The 11,663-nt window shown below is 34.2% G+C and overlaps 1 long non-coding RNA gene across 6 annotated transcripts; it reads left to right on the top strand.

Annotated features, from left to right (window-relative positions):
- The first annotated feature begins 6,565 nt into the window (after nucleotides 1-6,565).
- LOC113332355 lies at nucleotides 6,566-8,733 on the top strand. Of its 6 annotated transcripts, XR_003351453.1 has the most exons (5): nucleotides 6,599-6,758; nucleotides 6,865-7,032; nucleotides 7,872-7,974; nucleotides 8,083-8,172; nucleotides 8,289-8,733. It is a non-coding gene; the product is annotated as an uncharacterized LOC113332355 (long non-coding RNA). The 6 variants fall into 6 exon arrangements; XR_003351451.1 differs by having other exon boundaries at nucleotides 7,872-8,172; XR_003351449.1 differs by having other exon boundaries at nucleotides 6,600-6,758; nucleotides 8,083-8,733.
- Nucleotides 8,734-11,663: the final 2,930 nt, after the last annotated feature.

Raw genomic sequence — 11,663 nt, forward strand, 5'->3', positions numbered from 1 at the left:
ACTCGTAGCCATAGATGACCATGTGGCCACATTTACCAATTATGTATGTGTCTAATATTTTGGGAGGCGTTAGACACGCCTATTCAGTCGAGGCTGTAAGTGAATTTATTTAGCCACTTTGATTATTTTTTTTTTCCAAAATGTAGGGTTCATAGACATGTTACATGTCCAAATCATTGATCTTTTGTATACCCACCCACATGAGTATAGTTTGCGCCACAAGTATCTTGTTTTTTTTTTATCCTTTGACATCTGATACACTGTAATGTAAATTTTGCTTAGCAATTTAGGAATCTGGATCTTGATCAGTTAATCTTATCATGTAGTGGTCATATTTAACGAAAACGGTGTTGGTCACTAAGCAAAAACTATGCACCATTTAGGGTGTGGTGCACTGAATCCTATGATGCTGTCACATCATGTGCTAAAGCATTAACAATACTCTTTCAAAGAGAAAACTTCATCAACATCAATGGATTTGCCAAAACTAACATCTTTGCAGAATGTAAATTTCATCATCATCATCGGCTTTGCCAAAACTAACATCTCCGTAGAACAAATTAAATGACAAAAAATTAGGATTGCAAGGAAAAATCCAGTAAACCACGAAGTAAATAAATCCACTGTAGTCAACTTCCTTGATCTCTGGTCCAGCACCACCAGCTCATGCTGCAAGACCATCTTCATCCATCCCAGCAATTCCCATAAGATAGAATGAGAAATTAACTTATGGTGGTCAGATGCATAATTTGGAGTCATATAGTCAAAAAAAATCAAGAAAGTTATTCTAAGGCTGAGCAAAAATATTTCGATGGTACTATTACCAATTTAGAGCTAAAAGGCGTATATCTAGTGAAAACTTGTTATGGAAAATGTGTTGTGTATATCACCAGCAATGAAAATGTGAACATCTTCACAGGGAATATATGTAACAAACCTGGGAAGTCTGAGCAAGCTTGTGAATAAGTGAATGTTTTGTTGTTGTAAGAACAAAGTTTTTTCATAAAGCTTTCTTTTCTTGGATATAGATGGAAATCTCATAGCCAGACGACTCAATAACCCCAGTTACTGCAGCAGTGGCATCTACCTGCTTCATCTGTAAGGTATTACTATGATTACTATGATCCTCGTGGAAGAGAGCAAGTCTCTCTTCACTACCAGTGTAGTTCTTGCAGTCCATGCATTTACCATTTTCAGAACAAAGAATGTTTCCTTGTAAGCATTTGCGGTATTTCTTAAGACATCCTAATTTCTTGCAATGTCATCCCTTATGGTGCTTTGCGATCATTGAGATGTCGCCATTTTCCTCCTAATTATCTCGGTTTAGACATTCCATGTTTTTCCAGAAAGAGAAAGTGAGAATCTAGCAAATGGGAATATGCGAATAGCAAGTTTTAGTGTGAAGTTCTTCACAGACATAACTTGTTAAATTGGTAATGTGAACATGGGAATCTAGCAATATTTGAAATTAGTCAACTTCATTTTCTCATGCCGTCTGTTTCTTACATGTTAATTTGTTAAACATAACCTAGAAAAATGCAACACAGACATGTAACTATGGGAAGTTTGGGTTTATATTTAGTTATTTACACATTGGTTGTCAATCAAAGACCTATTTTGAAGTAACCACGTATTAGATAATATTGTAAGATAAACAAATAAAATAATAGATGTGTGTCAAAATTTACCATTAAAAACATATGTTAGATGACAACACATATTTGGTTGATCGTGTTCAAGGAAGGTTGAACCGTAGAAATCTCATGCTCACAAATATCTCTAGATAATAACTCAAGTTTTGCTTCAGCTGAAGAGGATGATACACCAAAAATAATTATGAAACAAGATGGTCACTAAGCATAATTTTCAATCCATTCGGAACACCATTAACGAACATGAAAGTAAAAACCCGTGGACACGTTTTTTAAATATAATGAGCTAGACCACATACTAGTGTCACGAACTCCATGAGAACTACTAGAAATATTTGGCCGGAATGCATTCGGATAACCGCTCTAAAGTAGCTTCCACAGACTCTTGCCTAGAGATTTGTTCTCAACTTGTTAGAACAAACTTGTGCAGTTGCATCTCACGGTAAACTCCTGAACAAGCAGTCACTAAATAAAAATTAGAACTTAGGAAACCTCCAAATTTAAAATAATAATAAAAAAAAAAATCAAATTAATACAACCCCGAAATCAATGTGTGACTACAGGGAACAAGGTATACGGGTATACCTTTTTTCTTCATCTTCAAAATCAATGTGCTTCCCTTCACCGATTTTTCCGAGAAGTTATGCCAGCCCGACACAAATGGATACATATAATGATACCAACAAATGATCCTGAAATCAAACTGACATATCAAAATGAGTTGAAACTCCATAATAAATGGATTATATCTACAGATAATTCTGCTTTACACACAAAACAAATAAAAATACACACTTGAAGGTTAATTCTAGTGCCGGGTCTTAATAAATAAGGAATTGGGTTATAGCTACCCTAAAATAATGAATTTCGAGTCAAAGAACTTCTGAACGGGGTCTTACTGCTCAACACAATACTAAATTCAAAGTACATTCTTTTTTCTTTTTTCCTAACGACAGATTTCCTTAATTTCAGTGAAAATTGAATGGCAAGAGACATCAAGGAAAAATCGGTTAGCTAGAGAACTATTCAATCAAAACTGTTTAAAACCAGGAAGGGAAAAAAGATCCCAATTGAAACATCATGCTCATAAATATCCAGATTAGAATAATGCTTCTTCACAAACCTCAACCCAAATAATGTCATTTTACGCGGAGTCCTTTCAATGATTTCAGAGAGTCTAGCAACAAAGGTACCCGGTGGAGCAGATGAACGTCTCTAGGCAAAGAAGTCACTGCTGAACCAGAATGATTTCTCTTTAGGAAAAGTTGACCCTCTGCGAGTATCTCGCACATATTACAACGAAATTTATAGCTCATTATGAGGGATTATGCATGAATTAATAAGAAACTCAAGGTAAATTGAATATAATTTATAACCACTGTAAAGCCATCGCATTACCAGCATCTTTCTTTGTCGTTTAACAAACTGATGTTGGGGGATCTTAGACGCATTTTTCTTCAAATAAATCGATATATCATCTTTTTCTCCATCTTTCAAAATCTCTGAAAAATCAATAAGGTGGTCCCTTTCCTGTTTACTGCAAGCAATCATATCTCAAAACACTTCACAATCCAGCTAGTCTTAATTATAGACTACTGAAAGTTTGACGTACCTTCATTCTGGGATGAATCTGTTTACTAATTTTGTTAATCCCCGGCGGACTCCACCTGGGAGCTATCATTCTTATTGTCTGCTTCTTGTTTCCCTCTCCTCATGTTTTTAAACCTATCCTCTTATCCTGCCACTCATGTGTTTCTCCCTAACCGCACAACATTTCCAAAAAATGCAACGATTCACTAATTGCGACCAGCAATTCTACAGGAGTTCAAATCAATTTATACTTTTAACTACAAGAACTTAGAACTTAAACACTGCACAAGCCCTGTTAATTATAATCAAACCATCATGAAACCACACTCATTTTATTCAGCAAGTTTCTGAATAAGAAAAAATGACCCATCTCTTGAAACAATGAACATGGAAGAAACTTTTCAACAACTCAACAAATTTTAAATCAAATCATATCCATAATCTGAAAACTCGAATAATTAAATCTATAATCAACCATGAACAATATGAGAATAATAAAAAGACATAGCTTTTGTTGATTTTGAGCCGATTCATATGAATCCAGTCAAATAATAATTCACATAATTAATAATGAAAAACAGATCTTCATACCTCCAAAATCAGTGTACGATTATTGGAAAGAAGATAAATCTATATATCATCTTTTTCTCCATCTTCAAAATCTCTGAAAAATCAATAATTAATAAGATAAAATCTCAATTTACCAGATAGGTTTTGATTTATGGTTGATTAACCACTCAGAGATGTATTGTTTTCTGATTTTGTTTGAGAAAAAATACTCTACTTCTTGTTTATTGATATTTTGGTGGTGAACGGTGGAAGTGGTGAAGTTCTGTTCAATGTTCATGGATTTTCTCGGAGGGGTTCGTGCTTGAAAAGAAGGGAGGAGGAATACGATGAGATGTGGTTAGGGTTTCGAGGGAAAAGAAAAATTACTGAGATTTTAGGGGGAAATAGTTCGCCTAAACCTCGTTGTCCCGCCCATTGAGATCGCAATTTCCCTCCTTTGTATAAGATGGTAAATTGGTGATACATATGAGTTCTTGTGTTTGCATTTATATTCGTTGGATTAAAGATTGTGATTTTCCATTTGTCGAATAAACATTGTACAGATTGTACTTTGTAATATTGCTTTGCTCGGTAATTAATCCATGTTCAATTTCGTAAAAAAAAAAAATCATAGGTGACCAAATTGATAATTATGTGATCCAAGATTGTCATTTCTTACAGGTCGATGAATGATTTATGACGCCTACTTAGATCATACAAAGTCTAGCGATGAATTCTAATAAATCATTAAGATTGGGCGAGACATGGCGAAAGTTTGTAATGAAGTTTGTACTTGAATACAAATGTAAAATATTTAAGCATCAAATGAGATTGGGCGAGTTGAAACAAAATCTGAAGACCAAATTTGATGAATAACGACGCAATTGATTTATGTCGAAGTGAATAAGATCCGATCAAATTGAGTAAAATTAGATTCATCTGGATGGAGTCTAATTCCAACCTAACTCAAATTTTGTGGTTGTTTTTTATTTTCTATACCAAAAGAAATATATTTAAATTAAGCAACACTTGCAAGAAGTTGTTTGTCCAATGATCTGAAGCTAATAATGTTGGATGGATCGGTAATCGAATCCTCAAATTTGTGGATAATTAGTCAAAATAAGTGTTATCCAATGACTGTGAGATAAAAAGGAGTACAATTCGGTTAAATTGAGTATTGTCTAGTAATTTCGAGTATAATTTGATGGAATGTTGAGTAAAATTGGATCAAATTTGTGGATCACCACTACAAGTAAGTGTTATCCAGTGATTGTGGAAGAAGGTTGAGTATATTAGGATTTGATTGGAACAATATTAGGTGGATAATGGGTTATAGTGAGTATGATCTAGTGATTTTGAATATGCTTCGGTAAAATGGAGTAAACTAGATTAAATTGGTGGATAACCAGTCATGGAAAGTGTTATCTAATGATAAAGAGAGAACTTTAAGCATAATTGAATTACATTAGATGAAATTGGGGTCAATGATCGGCCATATTGAATATCATCTAGTGATTTTGAATATGATTTGATGGAATGAAGTAAAATTGAATAAAGTTGGATTTAATTTGTAGAAAATCAGTTAAAGTAATAGTCATCTAGTGATCGATGAAATAAAGTTGAGTTTAATTGGAGTGAATTGGATGGACTTACATGGGTAATCAATCATACTAAATACGACCTAGCTATGTTGAATATGATATGATGGAATAAATTATTATTGAGTAAAACGAAGTTTGTGATCCATATTGGGTTATTACATTAAGGAGTCAACTAGAAAAGAAAATTATATACAAGTATGTTTGCCAAAGGTGTCAACTAATACAATTTGGTCGAAGAAAAATTGAACAATATGGTTTCATATTGTAGTCGGAAAAGAACCTGGCTGGCTAAATCTACACGACATCTCTCTATATGGTTGTGGCTTAACGTTCAATGTGAAATTAGTCTTATCTGGTAGTTGTGGTACAACGTTCAATTTTGAATTAGTCTAAGTCGATGCTTAATTTTTGACATTATACCTGAGAAATATCAAGACACACTTTGGTATATTTTTTTTTCTTTTTTTATTTTGAACCATGTTTTTTTGTCAAATATTAAGAGACTATTACACGAGGATATATAATACCCAAGATTCATCGGTTACTACAAGATTTGGCAAGCCAAAAATTTATATCAACATGATCTTGGGGGTGAGAAAACAGTCTTCGGATCGGAGTTACATCGGTGGGTGTGTTGGAGTCGAAGGTCGGAAGGCTCAAAGTTTAATTTTACTTAGATTCATCAGAATCCCTGTGTCGTACTCTCTATAATCGGTTACTCGCATAATCTCATCTAGTTTTTTCCAACTAAACTCATTTGTCACTCATTAACACTAGATCACACTTACCTTATGACCAATTATGCACCTAATGCCCGTAAATAACTAGATTTTTTGAGTGAACCGAAAAATTGTAAGCATCAAATAGAGGAATGATACTAGTCTGTCAGATTATAATATAAAGAAGATAGTTATTTGGCCAAAATTTTATTCTTATGTAGATTATTTTTATTATTTTTAGCTTTTTTTTGGTGGTCTAATTTTTGTTTATACGGGAAAATGATTCCAAAAACAATAAATAGTTTCATATGTTAAGATAATATTTTTAAAAAATGCTATAAATTCGATTAGTTTTTCAAAAAAAAAACAAAAAAAGAGATTAAGTTTGAAAAAGAAGCACCGTCGATATTATTTCCAGCTAATGTATTAGATGTGAATGACCACCGTTGGATGTTCTTATCAACAATCGCTTGTTAGGAAAACCCTAAACTAAGCCGCCTCTCAATGCATTCTCCTCTCCTTACCCTTGCGCCTCAACTTCTCTTCTTGTCATCCAACTAGTTCGATCGATCAAATTATCTGGTACTTACTCCTATTTTCTAATCGTAGAAGAAAATGATGGATTCATCCGCTGAATCTTCAAACTCGTATGAACTTTTTTCAATTGGATGTATCACCTTTGATCTGTTTCAGTTGATTTTGGTTGTTTGTTTTTGAATTGATTTTTTTTCTTCTGTGAATTTGTAAATACAGGAAGGGAACGAAGGGATTTTCAGTAAACCTAGCTATTCTGGATTGTAACCAAGCTGCAAGTTAATTTGTCGTGGATGAAGGATGAACGATGATAACTCTGTTACACCCAGAAACCCCGAGACCATGGAAATCTCACCGCTCTTTGGTGGTGATATCATCCTTATCAAGGTAACATCTTTTCTATATTTTTGGTTATTAAGGTTTGTTTGATTGTTAGGGTTTCGAATATTTATGTTAATTCTTATGTGGATTATTACAAAAAAAACTTGGAACTGTTGAGTCTTATTGCTATGCCGATGTAGTTATTTGTTAGTGTTTAAAAATTCTAAGGTATGGGAATTATTCGGTGACAGTTGTTCAGTAAGGGTTGGCTTTGGATCTTTACTTGTATGCTGCATTTTTTGAGTGGGTGAAATGATTCAATTCAATTGGGTTTGGAAGTGTTTTTGTTAATCTTTTATTGGTGTTATACTCAAAATTGAGTGGGTGATAATGCTTCAAGTCTATTGGATTTGTATTTTTTTTTTTGTTAATCTCTTATTGGCCTCGTACTCAAAATTGACTAAGTTTTTGTATCGTCTGATGCATTATTATTTTGAATTCTCACTTTTCTGGTCTAACTATGAGGCAGTTAATTGCATTTAGAATTTTAGAGTTTCCAAAGTCAAGTTCTTTTAGGTTTGTGCAAACCTTTAGGGAAAATGTTGTTTATACTGATACATATGATTAATGTACTTAAACGTTTTTGTTTGTTCATCTAGTTTTATCTTACATATTAGCAGCTTTCATTCCTTCTGTTGACTGTCCGCATTATGTCTGCCAATCTTTTAGTCTGACATGCAAGAACAACCTATGTAACCTTTAAATGCTTCCAATCACTTTGTCTTTTTTTTTTTCTTCCATAGGTTCGTGAGTCCTAAGGCGTAAAATAATTCTACCAAGCACCTGTTGTTTTTTATCTTTGTTGAATCTGCTATCTTTCTCAAGTATGTGTACTTTACTTTCAGGACATATTGAAGACACAAGGGGGATGCGTAGATTGTTCAATGCTGTTGAATCTATTCCCCGTGTTACAAGGAAGGAAAAGTGGGCCTTGAATTAGATTCAAAGGTATTATTACATTTCCCCTACTCATTGTTGTTACATGTATCGTCGTCGATTTTTCTGGAACAAGGTTTATGTTACTGATCAGATTTAGTTTCCCTTTCAAATTTATAGTTTGTTCGAGAAGGGTCAGGGGCTGTATCATGCACCAAGTTTTGTCTCTATCTATTAACATCGTAGTCAGTGTCACGCTCTGAATACTCTGTATGTTGTGCTTACTATTGGATAGCTGGTAATACATATTGTAAGAACCTACATTTGATAGGAAAGCAGGATTTAAGCATCTGATCAAGTACACAATGTTCTCTTCATTGTTGCAGCTGGAGATTTATAGGTTTCAGCACAAGCTGTTCTTGTAAAAAACAAATATCGGCAAATGTTATCAGGTTTTCAAAGTTACCTAAAGCTGTGCTCTATACATCAATTTAGAAGCTTGCAAGTTATATGGAAATTGATGAGCGTTCTTTAAGGTTGATGATTAGAGATTGGGAACCAAAATTGTTTTCACTTTTCCCAGTTTAGGACCTGCACATCCCAGGCCAATTTTTATGACTTAGAAGCACAAAAGCCATCCTGTTTCTGTTGACGGCTGAAAGATTACCTCCAATGCGGGTTAATTTACTTGTTGATGCCTGTGACTGTGTTTTTAGATCTTTTGTACGGATATTATTGATTTGTAAGAATAACTATATGGCACACTATACAGGAATCAGTGTATTGTAATGTTTTTTCAAATAAATAAATAAATAGAATGTTCACTTTCAATTTTGTTTTTGTTTCTTTTTTGCAACAATTTTCTTACATTTTTTATTCTTTTGTGTGTTCCTGAATTATATTTTCTTTTGCTTATTAGCTATTCAATCACTTGCATCACTTAATATTAGTCATGTTGAGTCGATCGTAACTATAAGTAGTGCATTGGCCATGTTTAAATGCACTTTGTGTGTGTAAATGATAAAGATGGCCATGACTGAAATGAATCCATGAAACTTTAAAGTAATAAATAGCCACGCTGAAACCATAGTTTGCGACTATAAGGGCTTTATTGCCATGGTTTTATTGATTTGTCGTGTCACTGTAAATCATGGATTGGTCATGATAAAACTAAATTCGTGTGTCTAAAAGGTAAATAATAGCTACATTCAAAGATGTTTGTGTGTCTAAAAGGTAAATAATAGCTACGTTGAAAGATGTTTGTGCGATCGTAACTCATAAATTGGCCATGGTGAAACGAAATTCCTGTGTCTGATTGTTAACGAAGGCCATGGTTAAAATAAAATCCATGTGACGTTAAGGTAAAATTTAGCAACGTATAAATCAAATTGTGTCTCTACAAGGATCCTATAGCCATGGTGACAGTAAAAACGCTTAACTACAAAAAAACTAATGAGTACCATATAGACACGGTAATAGAGGTACGGCCATGATAAATCATATTTTGTAGTCACTCAAAGTTTATGTAGCCATAAAGGTACCTCTTTGTCACGGCACCTGATGCCACATTTTTGGAGTTAAAAATTTCCATGGCCAAAGGCCTATGGACACGGTGATTAAGTGTGGCCTATGTGAAGATTTGTACTAGTGTTAGTCTTTCTCCAATTGGGAGCATCAGATCTTGTCTTTGTCTTTACGAAGTTATCCTTTTGATAACCATTACGATTGTGAAAAGGATTCGTATGACGTTTATAGGCAAATCTAGGCTTATCACAACACTGATTCCTTTGCCTAAGGGTTGGACAATTACAACATGTAATGTTAAGAAGACTAGTCTTAACGTATGATCTTGGTTTCACAACTTATTGTGATGCCCAAACAAGAACATCATGAAGTTTCTCATTCCTTATACGGAAACGACATTTCCTTTCCAGGTGACCTTTATTTCCGCAATAGTGGCAAATATAAGGAATGTTCTTACCTCGATATGTATGTGCTGACTTTGGAGGTTGATATACTTTGCTATTTCGAACCTTAACTGCCGGTGAAGGTATTTCACTTTTGCCATCAGTGGAAACCTTTTGTTGAGAAGAATCACTAGCCTTGAAATTTTTTACCTCTTTGCTGATACTTGGAGCATCTATTCCCTTATAGCCCAATCCTCGTGTATCACGATGATTTTTACTTGCTCCTAGCATAGTGGTTAATTTTCTTGCACTAGTATTGAACTTTTTCAAGTCATCTTCCAGCATCTTGATTTTATCAAGAGCAACAGCTAAATCAGCCTCAAGGCATTTTTCTCGAGCGAGACAAGCACTTTCTCTGTCATCAAAACTAATTTTTTGAGAGTTAAACCTTGCTTCAGATTCTGCAAGTTTCTCTTCCAACAAAATGTACTTTTGATAAAGATTATCACATTCAAGTGACTTCATACGTAGGTTTTCCTCAGAATCCTTGAGGATCGATTCGATAGAACTATTCGAAAAATAAACACCTACGTAACATCTTCTCAATTTCTTGTTTTCTCGATAGAGAGGAGTCAGAAGAGGTGAGACATGAGAAGTTTTAATCTTCTTCATATTCTACGAATCCAAAAACTTAACATACTCTGAGACTTCCTCATCAACATCTCTATCAATATCTGAATCACCTTCATCAGAAAGTTCATCCACCTATTCTTCTAGTAGAGTTTCCCAATCAACAATTTTTATATCAAGAGAATGTTTAAATATTGACTTAGATGTGACAGTTCTCTCAAGTGAATCCAAGCTTTTAGAATCATCTGGTAATTTCTGAACTGGTACGTTATTAGAGATAGACTCATCCATAATCAGAACGCTACAAACACAGACTTGTAAGGTATTTAATGTGTTTGCCTGCTCTGATACCAATTGAAAAAGCGGGGGTACAACAACCACACCCAACAATTCGATTAGCAATCTGTATGGACAAACTCCAATATACTTTCTATAAAATCAACTAGACAGTCAGATTCAATCTAGATAAAAGTATATCAAAGAGTTTATATCTCAATCTCTCGATTTGATCTTTACTCAAGCAAATAGAAATCTACGAGTCTGTATCAAAGAGAGATAAGTTGATGGTACCAAAAACCAATATCCAAGTGTCAATCAATTTAAATCAACAACCAAAAGGTCGGATATTCTAATTGATTGAACAACGCACAACCTGTGATATTTCAATTATATAACAAAATATAATGCGTAAAAGAAATAACACAGACCAAAATTTTGTTAACGAGGAAACCACAAATGCAGAAAAACCCCTGGACCTAGTCCAGATTGAACACACACTGTATTAAGTCGCTACAGACACTAGCCTACTCCAAATTAACTTCGGTCTGGACTGTAGTTGATCCCCAATCAATCTTACACTGATCCAAGGTACATTTATGCTCATACGCCTCTGATACCAGCAGGATGCTACGTACTTGATTCCCTTAGCTGATCTCACCCACAACTAAGATTTGCTACGACCCAAAGTCGAAGACTTTAATAAACAAATATGTATCACACAAAAAAGTCTACGGTAATAGATAAATCTGTCTCCCACGAATATACCTACGAGTTTTGTTCGGTCTTTTGATAAATCAAGGTGAACAGGAACCAATCAATAAACCGGTCGTATATTCCCGAAGAACATCCTACTATTATTGATCACCTCACAATAATCTTAATCGACGCAGCGAAAAAAATAATATTTAGAATCACAAACGATGAGACGAAGTGTTTGTGATTACT

This window comes from Papaver somniferum, unplaced genomic scaffold (assembly GCF_003573695.1).
Source record: "Papaver somniferum cultivar HN1 unplaced genomic scaffold, ASM357369v1 unplaced-scaffold_131, whole genome shotgun sequence".
In the NCBI taxonomy this organism is placed as follows: Eukaryota; Viridiplantae; Streptophyta; class Magnoliopsida; order Ranunculales; family Papaveraceae; genus Papaver; species Papaver somniferum.